The following is a 25,342-nucleotide window of genomic DNA, read 5'->3' as shown; positions in this document are numbered from 1 at the left end:
GCTGAACGACCCTGCCAGAGCTAGTTTATAAAGTATTAAAAATACAGCTAACAAAAAAAAAAAAAAAAAAAAAAAAAAAAAAAAATACAGCTAACACGTTCTTGTTGTTTTTAAAAAATGAATGCCAAGTTTTAAAAAAATTAGCTTCAGATTTACAAGTCTACATTAAAACTTGCTCTAGCATATTATCTAGCATTCATGTCCATTTGCTCCACGATCCCCTAAGTTCCAGTCATGTCAGTGTCTTGTACCTATGGCCCATGTTCCTTTATGCAAAAAAGCGATTTCAATTCCATGTTTTTCTCTTTGACATACCAAGGCAACATCATTTACACATCAATATACACTTTGTTCCGTTAGAAATAAGTCCTGCAGCTCTTATATCAATAAGTGGCGTCCTTAATTTTTATAAAGATGTAAATGATGATACTTTTATGTAACTAGTTCCATCTTAGTAGATACTGGATTCATCCCCAATCTTTTGCTGCTCAAATCCTGCTCAAATTAAGATAATGGTAAATGTAAATAGATCCAGTATAAAAGACTTGAGCATCACTTCCAAACTGAAATAAAAACTGGGTAGGTAGTCAGATAATATGGTAAAATAAATATTTTTAAGTGTACATTTTTTAAAGTGTAAATCACATAATTATTTAAATTTCTGTAGTGAGATATTATATATACAAAGAATTGAACATTTTATATTAATCTACACTAATAAAAGAGTAAGATGCAAATTGACTGTACCTTTGCGATGCCCACCAGCCAATCAGGAGTGAGTATGCAAATTAACACAACAAAGATGGTGGGTTAATTTGCATACACAGGCGATGAGTGGCCGGGGCGGGGCAGGACACTTGTGTCGTCATCATGGTGACGATGCAGGCACTCCGCACTGCCCCAGCCACTCCGGGCCTCTGGGCAGCGTGGGAAGGCAGAAAAACGGCTCCGGGCCAGAACAAAAAGGCAGCTTGGGCCAGAGTGAAGGCGGTGCTGGCAGCCAGGGGAAGGAAGGCCCATTCTTGCATGAATCTTCGTGCATCGGGCCTCTTATATAAACTCTGTAGACGGGGCACGAACCATCAACAGACTTTGGGTACATATTAGACTCCCCAGTGTGTCCACTCTGACTTCATTTCCATCCTACTCCCACGTGAACACTGTTGAGAGTTTTAGGGCCATTCTTTATAGCTTTACCATCTATTATTTGTCACCAAGTAGTGTTTTAATTTTGCCCCTTTTGAGATTTTTTTTATGAAAGGATGTAAATTACCTCAACATGGACATCACTGGTTTATTTTCCTCAGTGTGTTTCACACATGCTGGTGTCTGAGGTTGTGGGTCACACAGTTTACTCATGCATTCCAGTGATCATGGTTTGGGAGATGTTTCACGTTTTGGGGTGTTTTTTTGTTTTTTGCTCTTGTGAAAAACACTGCTGCTATCCATCCTGTTTCAGTTTCCAGTGCCCATGAGTAACAAATTCTCTGTACATTGTAGGAAAATTACTAAGTTGTAGACTATGGATAATTTCAAATTTACAGGAAATGCCAAATGAGTGTGTGAATTCATCTTCCCACCATTCCTGCATAAGTTTATTTATTCTACATGATTGACATTGGAATTGCTGAACTTAGTAATTTTTGCCTTTTCTAGTATGTGTGAAATGGAATTGCCTTATTATGCTTTTTACTAAGTACCAAAGCTATTTAGCATTTCTTATATGTCTTTCATCTCCTATGAAATACTTATCACTCCTTTTATTTCATTTGTATGTTTATTGGTTCTGTCTCATTTCTCCATACCACATAGTCTGGATATGGATATTTTTCAATTGTAGATACTGTAAATATTTTCTCCCAGACTGTGGTTTATCTGTTGTCCCTTTATTCTTCATTCAGTATATTGCTCTTAGTTTTAAGAGTTAAATTTATCAATTTCTTCCTTGGTAGGTTACTATTTTTTTCTTATATAAGAAAATCCTCTATATTCTGAAGGCATAAAACATTTGCCATAACTTTTTCTAAGACTGTTCCATCTAAATTAAAAACTGCTTTCCCAAAGACACCATTTAAGACTATGAAAAAGACAAGCCATGGAACCCAAAGAACTATTCTCGAATCATATATCTGATAAAACACTGTGTCAGGAATACATGAAGGAAACAATAATGAAAACATCCCAATAAAAAATGTGATCTTTTTTGGAATTAGGATCTTTGCAGAGGTAATCAAGTTAAGATGAAGCCATTAAAGTGGGTTCTAATCCAACAGGAATTAAGTCCTTATAAGGAGAGGATCATTTCATGTGAAGGCAGATACAGAGGGAGAAGGCCATGTGATGACAGAGGCGGAGACTGGAGTGATGCAAGCCAAGCCAAGCAATGCCAAGGCTTGAGGGCCCCCACCAGAGGCCAGGAAGTGGCACGGAAGGATTCTACCTAGAGTCCCAGAGGGAGCGTGGCCCTGCTGACACATTGATTTCAGGCATCTAGCCTCCAAAACTGTGAGAGAGTAAATGTAAGCCACCTAGTTCAGTGATTTGCACCACATTCTAGAAATACATGCCCTCTTTTCCATGTAACTCTTCACAAGTTATAAATGCTCCAGGTAATGATCATCAAAGCCAGCTACATCACAAAAGAATAAATCACCTCCTTTTAACAAAATGTATTTTTTATTGATTTCAGAGAGGAAGGAAGAGGGAGAGAGAGAAACATCAATGATGAGAGAGGTCACGGATCGGCTGCCTCCTGCATGCCCCACACTGGGGATTGAGCCCGCAACCCAAGCAAATGCATGTGCTGGCCTGGGAATTGAACTGTAACCTCCTGGTTCATAGGTCGAAGCTCAACCACTGAGTCACACCAGCTGGGGCAAATCACCTCCTTTTTGAGACTTTCAGGCTGATCCAGGAAAAAGATAAGAGCACAGGAGGCAGTAGCACACCTGAGCTTTTCAGGCAATACTTTGACAGGTTGGCATGTGGGGGGAAGTCCCCCATAGCATGAGACTGTCCAGAGACAAAGGCAAGGGGACCACGCTGCCCAAAAGGGGAGGGGTGAAAGGAAACTCTCTGGGGAGAAGGGAATCAGAGAGGGGCTTACATGTTTAGGTGATGTCCCTCTGCAGCCCAGAGGGAAGTCTTTGGATCAGAGAGCTCCAAAGGGCAGCAGCAGCCTGGTTCTTTTATGGCTACAGGGATTATCTTATTTATGGTTAGCAGCTGTTGGGCACAGTTCTATGGGTATGAAAAGCAAGCATGCTTCAAATAGCTAAAATCTGCTCATTTGGGCTATGTCGAAAACAACTAGATGTGTGAAATTTTGAGTTTAGCGCCAGTGGGCTTTTGAACCAATGCTTTGTGGTAAAGAATGAACCACACAGGGCCAATATACAGAGGCTGTTTTTGTCTCATGCATATAACACTTCCAGATTCTTTGTGCCTCTTGCTGGAATATACAAACAACCTTTGGATTGTTCTCATTAAAATATCAGATCTGGATATGGTCACCCCTCCAGATCTAATTTACAATTATCTGCAAATATAAGGAACAGAAGGAAGTGTTAAATAATAGCAGAGAGATGCAATTAGAAAACCTATGAAAATGTCCATGTGACTTATTATATTCCACAATTACATTACAAAGAAAAAAAAAGGAAACTTTTTTAAAGGAGATATAAAGGAGAGAATAAATTTAAATGTATGGATTTTATTGGATCCCAATGCAAAAACTCTTAACAGCAAAGGTTTTAAAATTATGTCGTCCATTAGGGAAATGGGCCACTGCCTATATATTTGAATATGTTAAAGGATAATTGTTAGGTGTGATAATAGCATTGGTTACTGTTATGTTAAGCAAACAGATATATTCCAAATATTCAAGGATAAAATTATATGCTTAAAAATGTCTCAAAAATTATCCAGAGGGAACTGGGTGTTGTAGGGAAGACACTTGATGGAAAATGGTTGAAGGCTGGTAATAGATATTATGAGATTTTCTGAAACCATTCTCTCTATTTACACAAAGTATGAATTTTCCCAAAATAAAATACTGAAAATAAACAATGGAGAACTACTTACAAATGGATCTTTAAATTCTCTATAATGATGCTGTGTAATGCAACTTCTTTTCTAAAAGGTGATGTTGTGGATTCATTATTGATTTTTAATCCCCCAGGAAATGGTCTGCTCATGGCAGCAAGGCCCTAATTCTTCTCCCTTTCAGTGTGAGCCATGCAACTTGCTTAAGTCAGTGCTAGGTGAGCAAATGTTATAAGGAAAAAATCCTGAAATGTGTTTGTGCATTTGGCTTCCCTCTGTGCCTCGAGTGACCTGTCATGAGGAACCTTCCCCAAGGTGCTATGGATTAAGCTTCAGCCCCAAAATGGACATACTTGGATCAGAGCCAGTTCAGCTTCCAGAAAGGACTTGAAGACCCATCACTTGGGTAACCTACCCAAGCCTATGGCCAAACTGTGAGCATGAACAGAAATGTTTATTGCAGCATGTAAGAAACAAAATTGGACTAATAGTCATTTACACAATTACAGTTAATTTAACAATTACACAATCAACAAGTTAATGTCAGGCAAAACATGCTGCTTATTAAGTAGAAATTTTCTGTGCGCTCTGCTCTTCCCTTTCTGCTCCACTACTGATCTGGTAGGTCAGAGAAAGTCGAGAATTTATAAGACTGACAAAGGATCAAGAAAGTCTTCATGCAGGAATGGTCAGTGGGTGCTTGCATTTCTTTAGTTTATGCAAACAAGACGATGTAAATTTAAATATTTGGAAACAAAACTGTACTGAAATGATAGGAAGATTGAATAAATCCAAATTGAAATGTAAATTGTGTCCATACTCTTGCTACATAGCAGTTTCACTTGGGTGTTTTACAGAAAAACAAGATGGCATTGTATTAACTACATTACATTATATCCACTTTGGGAGCCATTCTGGTGTCATCTGTTCTTTTCCTTTAACAATTATCACAATCGAAAATATTTCATATGACAATTACCATCAGGAGTTCATCTGGTGGAACTACTGTAGGTTAGAAAACTAGAGTAAAAAAGCAATATTTGGAAAGAAATTTAGATTGTGAGAAAAACTAGAGAGGTTCAAATTACTGCCAGCATGTGTCATTCTGTTACCGTAAAAGGAAGCACTCTGAAATGTTGGAATTCATGAAAACCCACTAAAAATAACAAACTTTCTACTTAAATTATTTTTAAATAGATTTTTATTGATTTCAAAGAGGGAGAGGGAGAGAGAGACAGAAACATCAATGATGAGAATCATTGATCAGCTGCTTCCTGCACACCCCCTACTGGGGATCAAGCCTGCAACCCTGGCATGTGCCCATGATCGGAATCGAACCCGGGACCCTTCCGTCCACAGGCTGACGCTCTATCTATCCACTGAGCCAAATCGGCTAGGGCGAAACTTTCTACTTTTTAATAATTCATCAGAATTTAATATTCTAATAACTATCTACATCTTAAAAGTTAAATACAAGTCACTTGTAAATCTCTGTGGGCTTACTGTATATTTGGGTTTCAGGAAACACACTGAGGAAATACTACAGTCTTGCATTAAAACACACAGACAATCACAAAGGCTCCTGCCAGGACAAGGGAACCACCATTCAAACACCCAAACTCTCTCAAACATACACACAGGGTGACGTGACACAAACTTTGTCACGGGGCATGCATGTGGGCACACCCAGACACAGACAGACACACTGACAAAGGTGATGTCTCCAGAGACACACAGCCAGGCCCTCTGCAGCACCCATGCGACAGCACTTATCTCCTCTTAATGAGCCAACATCATGTACTTCTCTCTCTCCTCCTGGAATGGGACATGACACTCCTGAACCTCAACAGTGCAAGAAGCCTCTCTTCATCAGAACCACAGGAGGCGGACCTGAGCGAGAAGTGTCAGGGGCCCACTGTGGCTGGGATTCTGATGTTCCAGGCTACCCCTGCAGCTTTAGGAGTCTTCTAGAAATGCACTCATCACATTGACCCTTTGTCACTTTGCTGTCCTCCCTGAGTCCCCTACGCCTGCTGGTCTCATGTGCTGGCTCCATCTGCCCTGAGCGGCCCCAAATCCTTAGTGAGACAGCGGGTGGCCACTTCTGAAGCTCAGCCACAGAGGTGGCTTTCGCAGGACCCAGGGGAGGAACTGAGCTTCCCTTTTTCCCTATGCAGCCTCTTCTCCGAGTCTCTGCCCCCCTGACCTACCCTGCATACTTCCAATAAGGCTGAGCCCCTAGGTATCTCTGCAGAACTTCTTAAAAGGCTGCGGGGTGTCTGCGGAGACTCTGAGATCTCCATTTCCCACAGGCCACTGGGGTTGAGACTATGCAGAGCACAGGCGTTAGAAGTGGACATGGGCAGTGGCAGGTGGCTCTGGAGCCTTGGATGGGTCATGGGAAGAAAACAGGGTTGTTGTAGAAGATGAGGTCATACTGGAGAAAGGTGGGCCCTAATCCAATAATTACAAAAACTAGGCCATATGAAAAGACAGGCATGCACACAGGGAGAAGGCTGCCCTGTGAAGATTCGAGTGAAGCTGCCTCAAGCCAATGAATTTCCAAAAGCTGGGAAGAGCTGGAACACATGCTTCCCTGGCACTTTCAGAGCAAGCTGGTCCTGCCAACACCTTGATTTTGGACTTCTGCCTACAGAACGAGGAGACAAAATTTTCTGTTGTCCCAAGCCATCCAGTTAATTTTTCTTGAAAATAAAATACACATTTTTAAAAATTAAACTCATATGAAAGAACTGCACTTAATTCTGTGTAACAGAAATCTCCCCAAAGCTACTAGATGAGGAAGGTGTTTGTTCTCACAAAGAGCTGGGTCAGCACACTTAAAAATTCAATAGATCAACGAAGCCCCAAGTGTTTCATTTTGCTGCAACACTGTAGTTTTTGTGGTGGAGGCAGGATCAGAGAACCACTGAAAGTATTAATAACAGTGTTTGCTATACAAATTAGACTTTATGAACTATGTTACCATCTAGATAAGAGGGTGAATCATAGTATTAGAGTCACTAACCATGAGTGGATTAGTGGTCTGAAGGACACCTTACAGTTTCTGGGAAAATACAGGTTGTGAGTACCTGACTACACAAGTGTCTGGATCCTTGATACCGAGAGAGCTCACGGAGGTGTCTGTGGAAGCCTGTACCTCTGCGGAAAGTGGAAGTCAAGCACTTGCGTTTCTTTTGATGATACTCTATCAGTCGGGCAAAGAAACCAGGGAGAGGGGCTGAAAGCTGGGATCTAGAAGTCCTTATATATCTATCACACTTTCAAGTGGCTCCAAAAAGTAATGGCTTCTTCACTTCTGCCTTCCAAATCTGATGCCAAATTAGGCTACTGGTGAATTAGAACACGAAATCATAAAGGATTCTGGGACCTGCAGTTCCTATTGGCCACAGTGACATAGCACAAACCAACAGAACCATCTCAAACTCTCTCTCTCATGGTGGTATTACAAGCGTTTCTTAAGTAAATGCCTACTGTCCAATTCCCAATCATGAGCAAGAACAACAGGGACAGGCAAAAGCTGAAAACAACAATTCATATAATTTCATAATTACAAAAACTAGTTACAAGAAAAATGGAAGACTCCTCTGGCCAAAAAGAAATAAAGACTCTCAATAAGAAAGAAAATATATGATGGTTGATATCCGTATCTGCCACATTAAGTCAGTAAAAAACATCCAACAAATAACAAAGTGTCATTGTTCCAATAACCCCTTAGAGGACCATTTAAAGTCCACAAACTAAAGATAAAAGTTTTGTTTGCTGAAATGTAAGAAAAAAACACATGCAAATTTTATGTACTATAGCTAAGAGTACTTGGAGAATTATTTTTCACCAAAATGTTTATTTGCAAAAGAACTGGAAATATAATACCTATGGGTCCATTTTAATAATGAGATACTCATAAAGGCAACACCATATTTACAGCTTTCATAAGATTTCCCTCCTAGTGTGAATTTTCTGAAGCACTGTGCATGAATTCACTTGCAGGAGGACTTCCCACATTATATATGCAGTGTTTTTCTGTAGTGTGTGTTCTCGTATGTCTTCTTAAGGATGAGGAACAACTGAAGGCTTTTCCACATTGCTTACATTCATAAGGTTTCTCTCCAGTATGCATTCTCATATGTATTGGTAACGATGATGGCCATTTGAAGACTTTCCCACATTCCTTACACTCATAAGGTTTCTCTGCAGAGTGTTTTCGCACATGCTGTTGCAAAAGTTCAGGCCAACTGAAAGCTTTCCCACATTGCTTGCATTTATAGAGTTTTTCGGCAGTGTGCCTTTTCATATGTTTTTGTAAGGATATATGACAATAGAAAACTTTCCCACATAGTTTGCATTCATACGGTTTGTCTCCAGGATGCATTCTCACATGTTCTCGAAAGCAAGCAGGCAAATTGAAGGGTTTTCCACATTGTTTACATTCATAGGGCTTCTCTTTAGTGTGTGTTCTCATATGTTTTCGTAAGGATACGGGCCAGTTGAAACTTTTTCCACATAGAGTGCATTCATAAGGCTTCTCTCCAGTGTGCACTCTAATATGTCCTTGAAAGGATGAGGGATGGCTAAATGCTTTCCCACATTGGTTACATTCATAGGGTTTCTCTCCACCGTGAGTTCTTTCATGCCTTCGGAATGACTGGAGGTAAATAAAGGTTTTCCCACACTGTTGGCATTCATAGGGTTTCTCTCCAGTGTGAATCCTTTCATGTCTTCTAAAGGATTGGAGATAAATGAAGGTTTTCCCACACTGTTTACATTCATAGGGTTTCTCTCCAGTGTGTGATATCATGTGTCTTCGAAAAGCTGAGAAATAACTGAACGCTTCTCCACATTCCTTACATTTATGTGGTGTCTCCCCAGTGTGTGATATCATGTGTCTTCGAAAAGTTGAGGAATACCTGAAGACTTCCCCACATTCCTTACATTTATAGGGCTTCTCTCCAGTGTGTGTGATCATATGTCTTCGAAAAGTTGAGGAATAACTGAAGGCTTTCCCACATTCCTTACATTTATAGGGCTTCTCTCCAGTGTGGGATCTCAGATGACTAGTAAGACTTGAAAAATCAATGAAGGCTTTCCCACATTGCTGACATTCATAGGTTTTCTCCGCAGTATGAATCCTTATATGCCGGTTGAGGGAAGAAGTACGAGGAAAGGTTTTTCCACATAACTTACATGCATAGGGCCTCTCTCCTTTGTGGCTTCTCACATGCACTCTTAGGTCTGAAGAACAACTGTAGGCCTTCCCACATTCCTGACATTGATACGGTTTGTGTCTAGTGTGAATGGCAATGTGACTCTGTAGAGATGAATGATGCATGAAGACTTTTGCATATGCACTGCATTCATTCTGTTTTACGTCAGTAAAGGTTTTCTGGTACAGATTAAGATTTGAAGTCTGACTGAAGCCTTCCCCACATTGATCATTACTTTCACAGAGTCTCTCCACCACATAATTTCTATTAAAAAATGAGAAACGTGTTATCAATAGTTTGACTAATAATGATTTCTTGCCCTAGTGGGCTTTGCTCAATGGTTAGAGCGTTGGCCCACAGACTGAAGGGTCTCAAGTTCAATTCCAGTCAAGGACACAAACCTCAGTTACAGGCTCAAAGGCTTGATTCCCAGTCCCAGTCAGGGCACGTGTGGGAGGCGACCAATCAGTGTTCTCCCCCCTGCCACCCATTCCCTTCCACTCGCTCTAAAAATCAATGGAAGAAATATCCTCAGGTGAGGATTAACAAAACATAAAAATAAATAATAATTAATATTTATTAATATTAGAATTACATTCTCACCAATTTCAGTAAATATGTTGTTTTCTACCCTAAGTAATTTGTTTTAAAGTGGAATGAACAGAATGGATTGCCCACAGCCATTATGAAAACAGTGTTTCCTAAACATGGGCTTTTCTCCTAATTCTTTTCAACTGTTTCTAACAACATCTAAGTCATATTTAATAAAGGTGTTTCTTTTGTGTGTGAAAATCTGAATAAACAAATTTCATCTAGGCTTATGTGGGTTGTTAGTTTGTTTGCTTTTTAAATTTCAAGACATACTAAGATTCCTCCAGGAATGCAACTCACCTCAGATCTCTCCACTGGTTTGTGTGCTGATCTTCAATGCTAAGTTCTTCCCAAATTTTTCCTAAGATGGAGACCCAAGAATTTCTGGTGAACTTTGCTATTTTATCTTCCTTGGACATTTTATTCACATAAATATCCTGCTGAGAAACTGACCCATTGAACCTAAATTGAGTCTCATCATCTGAAAACAGAAAGGGAACAAATGTTAGTCAAATGTGACACTGAGGAGGTTAGCTGTGTCAGGACTTCATCAATAACAAGTACAAGAGGTCAAAATGGTAAGCAATTTAATAAACAGTAAAATTCTCACAAAGTTACAAAAACAAACTTTACTGGGCGGCCTAATAACCCATGAAACCTATATCCACTGATAACACTTTTCTTACAGGAAAAGAAAAACTCAGTCTAATACACAGATTCTTATTTTCATAGAGGAGCTATTAGATTCTAGCTCTATGACAGTTATGACAATGTCTTTCTTAATAATTAATGTATTCCCTTTCCACATTCCAAATCTGGGAACAGTCTTGATATGCAAAAAAAATGCATGTTTCCTCAGTGACTAAGGGAAGGAACAATGTCATTCTTACCCACGGATGCCAGGTTTCTAAAGGTTTCCAGCATCACATCTCTGTAGAGCTCCCTCTGGGCAGCATCCAGCAAAGCCCACTCCTCCTGGGAGAAGTCCAAAGCCACATCCTCAAAGACCACTGAGTCCTGAAACATCCAATATATGTGCAGGAGGATGAGTGAGACTCACAGTCCTGAGCATCTGGGCTCAATTCACCTAACATCTAGTCTATGACTCATCATCAGAACCTCATACTCCATGTCCACACTCAACTTCTCATAGATTTAAAGTGCCACTAACACAATAAACCTACGTCTACATTTTTACTGTGTTCACATCAAAACTTATTCTCTAACCAAAGGGTTCAGACCACATTAAGGAAATTAAAGAAATTCTATGCAAATTAAACAAATATTCAGACTTTATGAACCACCAATCCCATGTGACACAAACAGCTTCAGCTCCTTCCCTACTGCATACCATATCACTCAGTACTATGTGAAGCCCAAAGTAAAACCTAGATGAGGGCTTACATTTTTTTTAAAAAAAATTTTATTTTTCAATTACAGTTGACATACAATACTATATTAGTTTCAGGTGTACAGCATAGTGATTAGACATTAATATAACTTACCAAGTGATCACCCTGATAAGTACCCTCCTGACAGCATACATAGTTATATTACAATATTATTGACTAAATTAGAGGCCTGGTGCATGGATTTGTGCACATTGATTAGAAGGTGGCCGGCGGGGCGGGACTGGACGAGACAGGCCAGACATGCGCTGGAGCCAACCTCTTGCAGTCCCTCCCCGGCCAGCTGCACCTGGGGCAGCACCGAGGCTTGAAGGCCATCTGTGGAGTGAGCGGGGTCCCTCTGGCAGGTGGGGTTCCTCAGCCTGGCCTGCGGGGATCAGGCCAAAACCGGCAGTCCAACGTCCCCCAAGGGGTCCCCGAGTGTGAGAGAGCACTCCACAAAGTTGCTGTTGCTCGGCAGCTCCTGTGTTGAGCATCTGTCCCCTGGTGGTCACTGCACGCTGGCCAGTCAGCCAATTGCTTAGGCTTATATATATATAGATTCCCTACGCTATACTTTACATTCCCTTGTAACTACCAATTTGTACTTTTATTTTTTTAATTTTGTTTTTGTTAATCCTCACCCAAGGATATTTTTCCATTGATTTTATTTTTTTAGTGGAATGGAGGGAAGAAGGGGGAGGGAGAGGAGGAGGGAGGGAGAAAGAGAGAGAGGAATATTGATGAGACATGCCGATCAGTTGCCTCCTGAACACACCCCAACTAGGGCTGGGGATTAAACCTGCAACCCAGGTACGTGCCCTTGACTGGGAATAGAACCCAAGACCCTTCAGTGTGTGGGCCAACACTCTAACTCAGGAGTGGGGAACCTTTTTTCTGCCACCAGCCATTTGGATATTTATAACATCATTTGTAGGCCATATGAAACTATCAACTTAAAAATTAGCCTGCTGCCCTGACCGGTTTGGCTCAGTGGATAGATCGTCGGCTTGCGGACTGAAAGGTCCCAGGTTCGATTCTGGTCAAGGGCATGTACCTTGGTTGTGGGCACATCCCCAGTAGGGAGTGTGCAGGAGGCAGCTGATCGATGTTTCTCTCTCATTGATGTTTCTAACTCTCTCTCCCTCTCCCTTCCTCTCTGTAAAAAATCAATAAAATATATTTAAAAAAAAAATTAGCCTGCTATATTTGGTCAAACATTTAATTAACTCACCCCTAATGCCTTGGCAGGGCCAGACCAAACGATTTCTTGGACCTTAAACAGGCTGGAAGGGCCCCACCCCTGCGCTAATTACCGAACCACACCAGCCAGGGCCCAATTTGCACTTCTTAATCTCTTCCCCTTTTAACCCAACCCCCTTCCCACCTGGCAACTGTCAGTTTGTTCTCTGTATCTATGAGTGTTTGCTTATTTTGTTTTTTAGATTTTACATATAAGTGAGATCATATAGTATTTTGTCTTTCTCTGACTTATTTCACTTAGCATAATACCCTCTGGGTCCATCCATATGGCCACAAATGGTAAGTTTTCATTCTTTTTATGGCTAAACAATATTCCATTGTCTCTATGTACCATGTCTTTACCCATTCATCTGTCAATGGACACTTAGATTGCTTCCATATCCTGGCCACTGCAAACCATGCTGCAATGAACATAGGGGTGCATATGTCATTTTGAATTAGTGTTTTGGATTTCTCATAAGAGTACTCTTGCTGACCTTGAGGGCAAGGTTAAGAGTCCCTTTTTGCCAAGGAGTTAACTGAAGTAAAAAACATCCAATGGTAAATCTGCCTTTGATTAAAAAACAGATAAAAGATTCGCCAGTGCCTTCCTACAAAGGAAACACTTCCTCATCTCAGATTCCAGGAGAAAGCTGATTCCCTGCACAATTTAGAGGCTGCACTTCCAATGTCTCTCATTTTCATATCCCCCCCTCTGAGCCCAAGAGTATGTCAGGTCAACCCCTAAGCTCATGAACCACTGAGCTACACACTTCCTTTATTTTATTTTATAATCCTCATCTGAGGAGTGAGGTTATTTTTTCCCCACTGATTTTTAGAGAGAGATGAAGGGGAGGGGGGAGGGAGAGAAAGAGAGAGAAACATTGATGCCCCAACCAGGGGTAGGGATCAAACATGCAACCCAGGTATGTGCCCTTGACTGGCAATTGAACCCACAACCCTCCAGTGAGCAGACCAACACTCTAACCACTGAGCCATGCTGGCCAGTGCTGCACTTTCTTTAAGCCCTTGTTTTTTACTTATTTATCTATTTTTTAAAACATTTTTATTGATTTCAGGGAGGAAGGGAGAGGGAGAGAGAGAAATATCAACGATGAGAGAGTATCATTGATTGGCTGCCTCCTGCACGTCCCACACTGGGGATTAAGCTCGCAACCTGGACTTATGCCTTGACTGTGTTGGTGCCTAGGTAAATGCTCAACTACTGAGCCATGCCAGCTGGGCTAAGCCCTTGTTTTTTTTAAAAAAGAGTATTAACCCACTGCCACCCATGAACAGGAGACAGAAAACACTCTCAGTCAATTCTGCTGCCAGTACTTACCTATTCAACAGAGTAACAGCATAGTCGGACTATCCCTGTTGTTGGTACAGGGAATGACAGGAGGTCCCAGAGTCAGCTGAACTGCTGTTAGAACACTAGTTATCAGTAGTGTTTCCTCTAATTGATTCCCTTGCACACTGTGCAGAAGAAGAGGTTGACAGCTCAGGCCTGAGCTTTTTATCCTTAGAAACTACTGAGGCACAGCTGGCCCGGCTGTGTCTGGGACCTCGGACTCGGAGGTTTCATACCACCCGAACTGATATCCCTCACACTGTCTACTCTACACTGACTGTGCAGACAACAGCATTGATGCTGAACACCTGCTTTCCTTCCAGGAGTCTGGAGCTTGGAGACATGCTAGCAGACGAAGCTCTTATCATCAGCTGCAGTAAAACTCCTAGGCACTGGGTCTCTGTGAGCCTCCCTGGTAGATGACATTTCACATGTTGTCACAACTCACTGCTGCTGGGTGCACTCTGTGTGACTCCTGGGGAAGGACTCTTAACCACTTCCCCCGGTTTCCTCCAGCTTTCCCCGCCATGCACCTTTTCCCTTTGCAGATTTGTCCATGTCCTTTTGTGGTCACAAATCATAGTCATGAGTGCAACTATAGGCTGAGTTGGGAGACTCCCACCAACAGGGCCTGGGGGTTGTGTTTGAGACACACAAGTAGATTTGCCAGAAAACCCCAACTCACTGAAATATGGTAAAAGCACTGTCTGGGGAGGAAGGATGAAGAGGGAGGGGATGGTACTCTGGTGCCAGCGTGGCTTTGGAGCTGTCCGTGGTCTGAAAGAACTGCTGAGTTGCTGTCTGATGGGAGATAAAGTTCACAGAGGTAAAAAAGGCAGATCTGACTCCAGGTGGGCTAGCTCACTGGATAGGTAGGCTGCTTCTGGCCCTGCTGGCTATGTGAAAAAGAAAAAGAAAAAGAAAAAAGATAGTCTTGGTGAGGCCTTTGATTTTGTTCTCTCCTTTAGCAAGGAAAAAAACCAAAAACCCTGAGTTCCCAAAGGTGACCTTTGGATGGGCAAAAGTGCTAAAAGTTTGCATTATATCAAGAGAGAAGAAAAGTTAAATCAGTTCCCAGAGTTGGAGCAAAACTTTAGATAAACCAAGGGGAAGGGGGTAGGAGACTCAGCCAGCCGGGACTGCTGTAGCCTCCTGACCCACCCTTGCATTCTGGCCAGGACCTTCCCTGACAGCTGTAATTTTATCTCTGTAAACGCTGAGTTTATAACTAGGGCTTTATTATGGATTGAACTATGTTCTCCCAAAAAAAGATACGTTGAAATACTAATCCCTGGTACTTATGAATGTAATTTTACTTGGAAATAAGGTATTTGCAAGTATAATCAAGTTACAATGAGGTCATTACAATGGGTCCAAATCCAATGTCCTTAGAAGAGGAAAATGACATATGAGGACAGAGAAGCACAGGGGAAATGGCCACGTGAATAGGAACGCAGAGACTGGAACTGCCACAAGCCTGGAATGCCAGAAGCTGTGACAGACAAGGAATGTTCCTAGAACAAGGGTTCTGGGGGGCATGATACTATCAATAACTTGATTTTGGACTTCAGCCTCCAGAATTGTAAGAGAACAAAATTTTAAGGCCCCCACACTGTGGTTGCGTCCTATGGCAGCCCTAGGAAACTCATACAGGGTGTGAGTGAATTTGCAGTGAGAATAAAGGGGGAGGAGATTTTTTACTTAAAATGTGTGATTCCTGCACTTGCATGTATGATAAAAACTGATGCAAATGGTATATCCATATAACTTCACCAGTGCTAGTGGGATCACCCCAATCTGTACAAAGAAAAAAGTATCAGTGAGACACAACTTCCTTGCTTTTTGCTACTTACTGTGCATGGGTTGGAATGTAAACTTTAAATATTAGAAACAAGATTAGGTCTCCATAACTGATGACTTTTTACTATGATTTTTACCTACGTTCAAAAAAGAAAGAATGAAAATGAAAAGATAGGCAATCACTAAATGGGAGGTAGACTTTTGGAATTTTAACACATTGCGGGCGGATCACAAGCATTCTCGTGCTTTCGTATTACATAGTGATTTACATAAATGTTAAAGGTATGCCTTAAAATTAAATACCCATTGCATTTTGAAGTTATTTATTACATGTTCTTACAAGCTAATATCTTTTTAAAGTATGATACTTCGTAAAACGTTTTTGTACTTGTTCAATAGAAACTTATCTCGCCACTGGGTAAAGCTAGCAATAAGACTACTGGTGCGCAATGTGTTAAGTAAAAGTTTCCAGTTTGCTAAAGAATTCTTATAAAAACCTATTTCTTTTTTTATATATATATTTTATTGATTTTTTTACAGAGAGGATGGGAGAAGGATAGAGAGTTAGAAACATCAATGAGAGAGAAACATCGATCAGCTGCCTCCTGCACACCTCCTACTGGGGATGTGCCCGCAACCAAGGTACATGCCCTTGACCAGAATCGAACCTGGGACCCTTTGGTCCACAGGCCGATGCTCTATCCACTGAGCCAAACCGGTCAGGGCATAAAAACCTATTTCTGATGACCTGTAGAGGCTGACAATTGTCCAGCAGTCAATTTGGACTCTCAGACAAAACAAAAAGGGCTTAGGACCGTCTCATTTCTACTTGCACTTGGGCCACAGTTGTCTGCCCCTTCAGTGTCTCAGCCTTCCTACTGAGAAGAAAAGGTCCTGGTGTTTGATGGCATTCTGAATTCACAACACTTGCATTTACAATTCCTGGACCTGACTGTGAGCTAAAACCCAACAGTGTCCATGATGGGCTGTTTCGGCCTCCGTACACACTGTACTGGCCTGAAAGCAGGTAGAAGCTCCATGAACAGGACTTCAGCTCTGGAACGTGGAAGATTTTGAACAGGTCTCTGTGAGGTCCTAAACTGTGAAAACCTCATGGATGCAAGTGGGTCTGGTGGGATCACTTACCGTTGTCTATGACAAAGGCTTTGTTCTACGATAGGATCATCTGTGGCTCATGTCACAACTGTTAGCTTCCACACTGGCAGATCACCTTCAGATGCCATCTGCACTGCTGAGGTGGACGAACGGGTGCCGTGGCTAAACAAAACTGTCTGAAACGGACCACCTCAGCAGTCCCTCTGAAACAAGGACTAGACTGAATTATTGGGTCTGCACTGAGAATTCTGAGGATACAGTGGGGGCCTGTTGACCTGGCTGCCTGCCTGAGCATCAACCCATGCACCAAGAGGTCACCAGTTCAATAGCATGTCCTGCTGGGGTGCCCTGACTACTGTAAATTCAGAGTTTCCGGGGGAGCAAGTGTGACCTCTGGGACTGTACTTCTAGGGTGTGTGTCCCATCAGGACACTGTCTTATTTGTGGATAAGGCACTCAGGTCAGCTTCAACTTACTGGCCAGAGTTGTGCGGTGCGGGAATTGACCTGAAGCCAGGTTAAAAACAACAGAATACAGATATTTGAGGAAGACCACTGCCACCCCCACTCCCAGCTTTCTAAGACCTTTACGGTTAATGGGATTTACTTGAACTGGCTAAGTCCAGGACTCCTAAAGGGCATAATGAAAACCAATACTGCAGGTGGTTCTCACCCTACTGTAGAGGATCCTACTAATAATTTTGCTATAAAGATATCTTGTGCAGCCCAGCTGGTGTGCCTCAGTAGTTGAGTGTCAACCCATACACCAAGCGGTCACCGTTCATTAAATTCCCAGTCAGGGCACATGCCCAGGTTGCCTGCTCGATCCCTAGTAGGGGCGTGCAGGAGGCAGCCCATTGATGTTTCTCCCTCATTGATGTTTCTATGTCTCCCTCTCCTTTCCTCTCTCTCTAAAAGTCAATAAAAATGTGTGTGTGTGTTTTTAAAGATGCCTTGTTCAAGGGCCAAGGGAACAGATTGTGCTGAAGTGTTAGCCGAGCTGGCCTGAGAAAGTCCTCAGAAGTCCTGCTTGCGAGGTTGGCCCTTGGCGGGCATGTGAGAACTTGGATGTAGGGAGAGTTCCCAGCACCCTGATACAAGTAGCTCCCTCGGCCTTTTTATACAAACAATCAGACTTCTGCCAAAGACCTGCTCTCCTTCTACGAGTCTGAATTCTTGTTCGGGCCAGGAAGAAGCTGTCTACATGACTAGCCCCCAGTAAAAACCCTGTTACTGAGTCTCTCGTTAACTATCCTGGTCGGCTTTTCAAATGTGCTGTCACACCTGGCTGCTTTGTGATGTCACTAGAGGGGACCCTGGACCTATTCTCCTTAGTACTGGGCCTTGGGCACCTTTCTTCTGGACTGACTGCTTTACTCTTGCATTGCAGTAAATCATGGCCATGAGCAAGATTACAGGCTGAGTCCTGGGAGTCCTCCTAGTCCTCATGAATGGAATTAGTGCCCTTGTAACAGAGACCCAAGAGAGCTTCCTGGACCCTTCCTCCATGTGAGGACAGTAAAGAGGCAGCTATCTATAAACCAGGAAGCTGGCCTTCAACAAACACCAAAACTGTCAGCACCTTGATCTTGGACTTCCCAGCCTCCAGAACTGTGACAAATAAACGTTTGTTTACAAAACCCTAGTCTGTGGTATTTTTGTTATAGCGGCCCAGCTGACTAAAACAGGAACTCCCAATACACCCTACTTGAAACCATCAAATACTTTAACACTCTACAACATTCATTTTTAAAAAGTGCCACTGATGCCCTAACGGGTTTGGCTCAGTGGATAGAGCGTCAGCCTGCGGACTCAAGGGTCCCAGGTTTGATTCCGGTCAAGGGCATGTGCCTTGGTTGCGGGCACATACCCAGTAGGGAGTGTGCAGGAGGCAGCTGATCGATGTTTCTCTCTCATCGATGTTTCTAACTCTCTATCCCTCTCCCTTCCTCTCTGTAGAAAATCAATAAAATATATATTTTTTAAAAAGTGTCACTGAGCACTCATTATATGCAAAAAACGTTGCAAAGAGTTTTTATACACATACATTAGCTCCTAGAGCCTTATAATAACTCTGTAAAGCAGACATTATTAAAACTGGTTCATAATAGAGGAAACACAGAACAGTCCATGCATAACATCACACAAACTCCTACCACGTGCATGTCTTTCACATGCATCTTACAGCTGTTTTGTTCCCAGTGTGGTAAGGAGAGAAGCTAGATTTTCCCCAGCACTTTGAGCCAACAGAAGCATCCTGCTCCATGCTTACATCCTCATGGTCCTTCCCTGGTGAAGCCTGGTATCGATCCCCTGCTTTGTTTGAAGATCTGACCTCTGGCTCTTTCACTTAGTAAAGTTGATTTAGGTTACAGTGACCTGGATCCTAGTACTTGCAGGCACTTGGGCTACAGCACTGACCAAAAAATTCTGAATCATGTGGATCTTAAATTCCTTCAGAGGAAAACAACAAATGAGCAAATCAAATATAAGCACTAAGGAAAATGTGGCATAGTGAGGGGATCAGGAGGGAGATATAGATCTTCACATGTTCCTTTGTGTATGTGTGTATATATCAGTATCAATATAAATATGAATGACTGACTGAAAGGTAAAGAACAATAAAATAACCCTTTGAAATAACACTGCAGATTGATACCTAAATTGCTTAAAAATATATACGTATATTACATATATGTATTATAGATACACACACATATATATATGTATCTTTATGCCAACATATTGGTTACACACATCAGAGTGAGAGAACCTGCCATTGGGGTTCATTTCAAGTGGGGTACCTGGTGTGAAAGCTTGTTCTACATTTAGGGCTGAATTTCATTTCACAGATGATTATTTTTTAATATCTGTCGACTGTACATATGTCATATACATTTTCCTACACTGATATTATCTTATACAATAGAAAACTCTAAAAACAATTCATATGATTTGCCTGTAATCATGTTAGGAACTGCTGAAAACTCTTATAATATTCAACATTCATACATCAGAATGTTGAATATTATAAAACAGTTTTCAGCAGTTCCTAACATGATTGGGGAATAGATGGTAATGTACATAACCTGATAAAGGAAACTGATAAAAGAATATTAAAAGGGAAAACCAAGATGGCGGCATAGGTAAGCACCTAAACTGCTGCCTCGCACAACAATTTCAAAACTACAACTAAAAGACAGAACGGACACCATCCAGAACCACAGGAAAGCTGCCGAGTGAAAATTCTACAACTAGAAGGAAAGAGAAAAGCTCACAGAGAATTGGAGGTACGGCAAAGGGTCTTTGTACGCGCAGAGAGGAAGGGCGGCTGAGAGCCTGGCTGACTTTCTCTGGCGGAAGGGGGAAGGAAGCCCCCGACCGCACTGAACCCCAGTTCTGACTGCACTGAACCCCAGTTCCAGGCAAGCCCCTGGGGACCCACGCTCTTATGGGGGGAATCTGGACTCTCGGGCAGAGACTCGGGAGCCGGGGAAGGCAGAGGTCTGGGGGCGCGCGCGTGCCAGTGCGCACAAAGGCTGCGGAGATTGCCACAGGCTTTCCCTAGTGGAAGGGAGTCAGAAGCTCCTGACTGCACTGAGCTCCAGTTCTGACTGCACTGAACTCCAGTTCCAGGCGAGCCCCTGGGGACCCACGCTCTTGTGGGGGGAATCTGGACTCTCAGGCGGAGACTCGGGAGCCGGGGAAGTCAGAGGTCTGAAGGGGCGCGCGTGCGTGCAAGGGCAAGGCTGACGGGAAGCCAAGACTGTCTGCTCCGCCCTGAGACTCCACCCCACCCAAGCTGAGCACAGAGGCTATTGCAATTTGGCAAGTCTAATCCTATAAGGCTGTCTCCAGCACCAAACTTCTCCAAGCATAGACACAGCTGATCCTTACAGCCAACTGGCCTGGAGGTCAATTCCTCCCAGTGATACCAACAACAATCAAGACTTAATTACAACAAGGCTGTACACACAGTCCACAAAGGGGTGCACCAAGAGTGTCCACCTCAGGTTAACTGGGCAGGCCGACCCACTGGGCCATATAGAAAACCTAGCACACAAATCTACCCTACCAACTCAGGGAAGCAGTGAAAATGCGACGTCAAAGAAACAGATCACAAACGAAAGAAATGGAGGAAAACAAACGACTGGATATAGAATTCAAAACCACGGTTATAAGGCTTTTCAAGAATATCCTAGAAAAGGCCGATAAATATAACGAGACCCTCGAAGATATGAAAAAGGACCAACTAGAAATTAAACATACACTGACTGAAATAAAAAATATTATACAGAGACCCAAAAACAGACTAGAGGAACACAAGAATCAAGTCAAAGAACTGAAATACAAAGAAGCAAAAAACACTCAACCGAAAAGGCAAAAAGCAAAAAAAAAAATCCAAAAAGTTGAAGATAGTGTAAGAAGACTCTGGGACAACTTCAAGCGTACCAACATCAGAATTATGGGGGTGCCAGAAGAAGAGAGAGAGCAAGATACTGAAAACCTATTTGAAGAAATAATGACCGAAAACTTCCCCCACCTGGTGAAAGAAATAGACTTACAAGTCCAGGAAGTGCACAGAACCCCAAACAAAAGGAATCCAAAGAGGACCACACCAAGACACATCATAATTAAAATGCCAAGAGCAAAAGACAAAGAGAGAATATTAAAAGCGGCAAGAGAAAAACAGTTAGTTACCTACAAGGGAGCACCCATACGACTGTCAGCTGATTTCTCAATAGAAACTATGCAGGCCAGATGGGAGTGGCAAGAAATTTTCAATGTGATGAATAGCAAGAACCTACAACCAAGATTACTCTACCCAGCAAAGCTATCATTCAGAATTGAAGGGCAGATAAAGAGCTTCACAGATAATAAAAAGCTAAAGGAGTTCATCACCACCAAACCAGTATTATATGAAATGCTGAAAGGTATTCTTAAAGAAGAGGAAGAAGAAAAAAGTAAAGATAAAAATTATGAACAACAAATACATATCTATCAACAAGTGAACCTAAAAATCAAGTGAATTAAAAACCTGAGGAACAGAATAATCTGGTGAATATAATAGAATCAGGGGCATAGAAAGGGAGTGGAATGATAATTCTCAGGGGGAAAGGGGTATGGGGGGATTCAGGAAGAGACTGGACAAAAATCATACACCTATGGATGAGGAGAGTGGGGGGGGGGGTAAGGGCAGAAGGTCGGGTGGGAACCGGGTAGAGGGGAGCTATGGGGGGAAAAAGGAGAAACAATTGTAATAATCTGAATAAAGATTTATTAAAATAAAAAAAATTAAAATTAAATTAAAAAAAAAGAATATTAAAAAAACAAAGAACATATAAATGGTACAATGTTGTTTTCTCCAAACAATTAGGGACAAACAAGTATGCTCAGGACCTCCTTCCTGGTCAACATACTAGGGACTCAATCCAAACTCAGCAGAAAACAAATGTACAAGAACTAAAAGAGAAAAACACCGTGTCTTTATGCCTACCTCTATCAATTGTATGTGTAGGACACCAACAGAACAAAAAAGTAATCACAGAATAAGATTTTTAACAAGAATAAAAATTCAATATAAAAAAATTTAATTGGTACTAAACAAGTATAAAGAAGGCTATCAAAATAACCAAATGGAAAAATTTGGTTAAGAAAAACATTAAGAAAAATAACAAAGTAAAATGAAAAGATTGCACATGTTCTTAACATGGAGAACTCAGTGTTAGCAAAATAACCCTCCGAAAAAAGGCCTAATCTAAAGTCTTCAAAAAATTCCATTAAATCCCCAAGCCAGATTTTTTTTTTTAGGACTTGAAAAATACTAATTTTATAAACCTAACAGGAAGAACAAAAAGAGCCAAAATGTTCTGAAGAACAAGGCAGGGGCCTGCTTATCATAAAGTGAGGATTTTAAAGCCATAGTAATCCTGACATGATGGAATTAGAAGAGGAATGGACAACTAAATCCATGGAAAGGAACAACCTGAAGTGGGCCCTTGTCTGTTAATTCACAACAGGGCAGCCACAGAACAGTGGCAGAAATTAAAAACTAATACATGAGACAGTGACAAAAGTTATCTAAATAACAAGGATGCTTTACTCCCATCTCTTCCACAGACAATATCAATTTGCTGTAGATTAAAGCAAAGTGTATTACCGATAACAGTAAACAACAGTGTACCTACTGTCACAAATTCTCCACCTGGCCCAGGAAAAGAACTGATACTTTGGTGAGTCTCTATAGTTCATCAATTCACCTACCACACTATGTGGAAATGTATTCATTTCTCTGCTGCCATATTGGAAGGTGTTAGGCACATTCTTGCACTCCATTATGCTCTGCTTGCTCCTCCCCACGATTGTCCTGTTATTCTCATTCTAGGTCTCATGATTAACGGCCTTTGTCTTCCAGTGAACTACCTCACCCAGTTTCCAGGGGACCGCCTCCACCTGGCCTCCACCTGCACCTGGTCCCACCGGTTACTCTGACCCTTACAAGTGACATAATATCCTGCTCCCCCTACTCTGCCCCGCTGATGCCGTTTTGGTCTCAGCCCTCCTGCTAGCAGATGTAATAATAAATTTAAAATTCTTTACCCATTTTGGCCTCGGGCGTTCCTCTTTCGGAGACCCTAACGGAAGGGGTTTTCTGTTTCTCTGACAGTCATTTCCCCAGTAGGACTTTCAAGGCTAAGCCCTCAAATTCTTTTTCTTATATAACTCAAAGGAACAGAAGAAGGTTTAACAAATGGAAAGAAAGACACTCCCCCTAATGAAATTCATCTTTTAGGAAATATTAACTTTCTTGTTCTATTAATTAAAAGTATTTTATATTTTGCTGAAAAACTGAGGCTCCAATAAGTGAATATGTACAACTTTTCAAGGGGACAAGCCCAGGTAGGGGCAGTGCTTAACTGGAACATAAACACAGATGACTTAAAACTCAAGATTTCAATGATCCATCCTATCACGTGGGAGACCCCTCCCGCATGTGATCCCTGAACAAAGGACACAATGAGTCCCAAGTACAGGTGGCTTTGCAGGTGACTGCTACACCTCACTGGGTGAGCTTTCCCAGTCTTCTGGGTTAGATTCTCTCCCTTCAGGGGCCCGAATCATTTCCATCTTTCTCCTAGATACCAGAGTCCTGTCAGTCCTCCAAGGATTAAAAACTGGGGTCGGGGTCAGTAGATCCGTCCTAATTTGGGGCCCACACCCAAGTTCTCCCCAGACTCGCCGCCCATCCCGTTGGCTGTCCTCTGAGAGAAGCCGACCAGGGGTGATATTCCCCGCCCCCCGGGGGGATGCAGCAATGTGCATCTGAGTCTCCCGAAGCCCAGATTCTGAGACCCAGGACTCAGCGCAGGGGCCGGACAGGGCTCCAAGGCTCCACCCCGAGCCGAAGGAGGAGACTCAGGTCGGGACCCGGGGCGTGCGGGGAGATCCGGCCGGCGGCCGCTTCCAGCCCCTCCGAGTCTCGGCCCGGCCCTACGTACTCACCATCTCCGGGCTCTCAAGGGGTCCTCTCCTTGGCCCACGCAGGTGTGAGCTACCTGGGGCTGCGCAGGGCAGGTGCGCACCAACGCCGCAATCTGCGGAGAGCGACGTCTACGCCCTCTTCCTTCCACGGGATCTCTGATTGGATCTTGTTCGGGATCCTGCGTCTTGAGTGGACCGTGTTCTGGCACGCCCACATCCGTGGGCCTCTGACGAGACAGTACTCGAGACCCGCCCTGGAACCTCTGATTGGACAGTTCTCCGGGATCCGCCCCTGCATCCTGATTGTTCCCTATGCACCGCCCTAATAGCTCTGATTGGACAGTTCTCTCAGGCCCCGCCCCCACGTCTGAGTGACAGGCCGTCAGGACACTCGGCTGGCCACAGCCCAGGACGTGGGTTCAGAGTAGGATCCTTTTCCTGTGGGTATGGGATCTATCCGCAGCTCCGCAGCCCGGTCTGAATCCTCCTCCTGGATCGGGAAGTTCTAATTCAGTATCTTCTTGGAGCGTTCTCGGTGCGGAGCTGGGACAGAACAGGAGGGTCTCATGATCTGGGGTCAGCCCAGGGCGGAGCACCGTTGATCTGTGCGCTTTGTTTAAAAACAAAGACAATAGTGACGTCTCCGAGTGCACAGCAGGGTCCCGCTAGATTTTGACTTGTGACCTTTGACACTGGGAGACCCCGCCCTCTGCCCTCACTATGGGGCTTGAGGTCAGCAATCCGAGGCCCCGGTTCCTTTGCCCCCAAAGTAGGAAGTGGGACCCTGTGGCCCCAACCTGCACACAGGGCTCCTCTCAGCACAGCCATAGATGAGATGTTAGAATTCTCAGAATGCATTTACGCTGCAAGGAAATTTCTGTCAGATCAGGTTTTCAGTGTATTCCAAGAGAATTTTGAAAATGAAAGAGCTCTGGTACTGCACAACAGTATGAATGTACCTCATATCACTGAACTGTACGCTTAAAAATGGTTGAGATGTTGAACTATATTATGTGTATTTTACCACAAATTTTTAAAAGTTTTTCTTTTTAAAAAGGCAATGCTACCCCTAAGGCAATTGAATTCCTATTTTAACTGGTA

The 25,342-nt window shown here is 42.6% G+C and overlaps 1 long non-coding RNA gene across 1 annotated transcript; it reads right to left on the bottom strand.

Moving 5' to 3' along the window:
• Nucleotides 1-5,235: 5,235 nt before the first annotated feature.
• LOC308252273 lies at nt 5,236-24,456 on the bottom strand. The gene is made up of 4 exons (XR_013961013.1): nt 24,263-24,456; nt 10,751-10,877; nt 10,161-10,341; nt 5,236-9,533 (listed from the first exon to the last, which is right to left on the bottom strand). It is a non-coding gene; the product is annotated as an uncharacterized lncRNA (long non-coding RNA).
• Between the last annotated feature and the right edge of the window lie 886 nt (nt 24,457-25,342).

Source organism: Plecotus auritus, assembly GCF_963455305.1.
Source record: "Plecotus auritus genome assembly, chromosome: 6".
NCBI lineage: Eukaryota > Metazoa > Chordata > Mammalia > Chiroptera > Vespertilionidae > Plecotus > Plecotus auritus.
The sequence above is the reverse complement of the archived record's forward strand: the minus strand, read 5'-3'. Positions and strand labels throughout refer to the sequence as shown.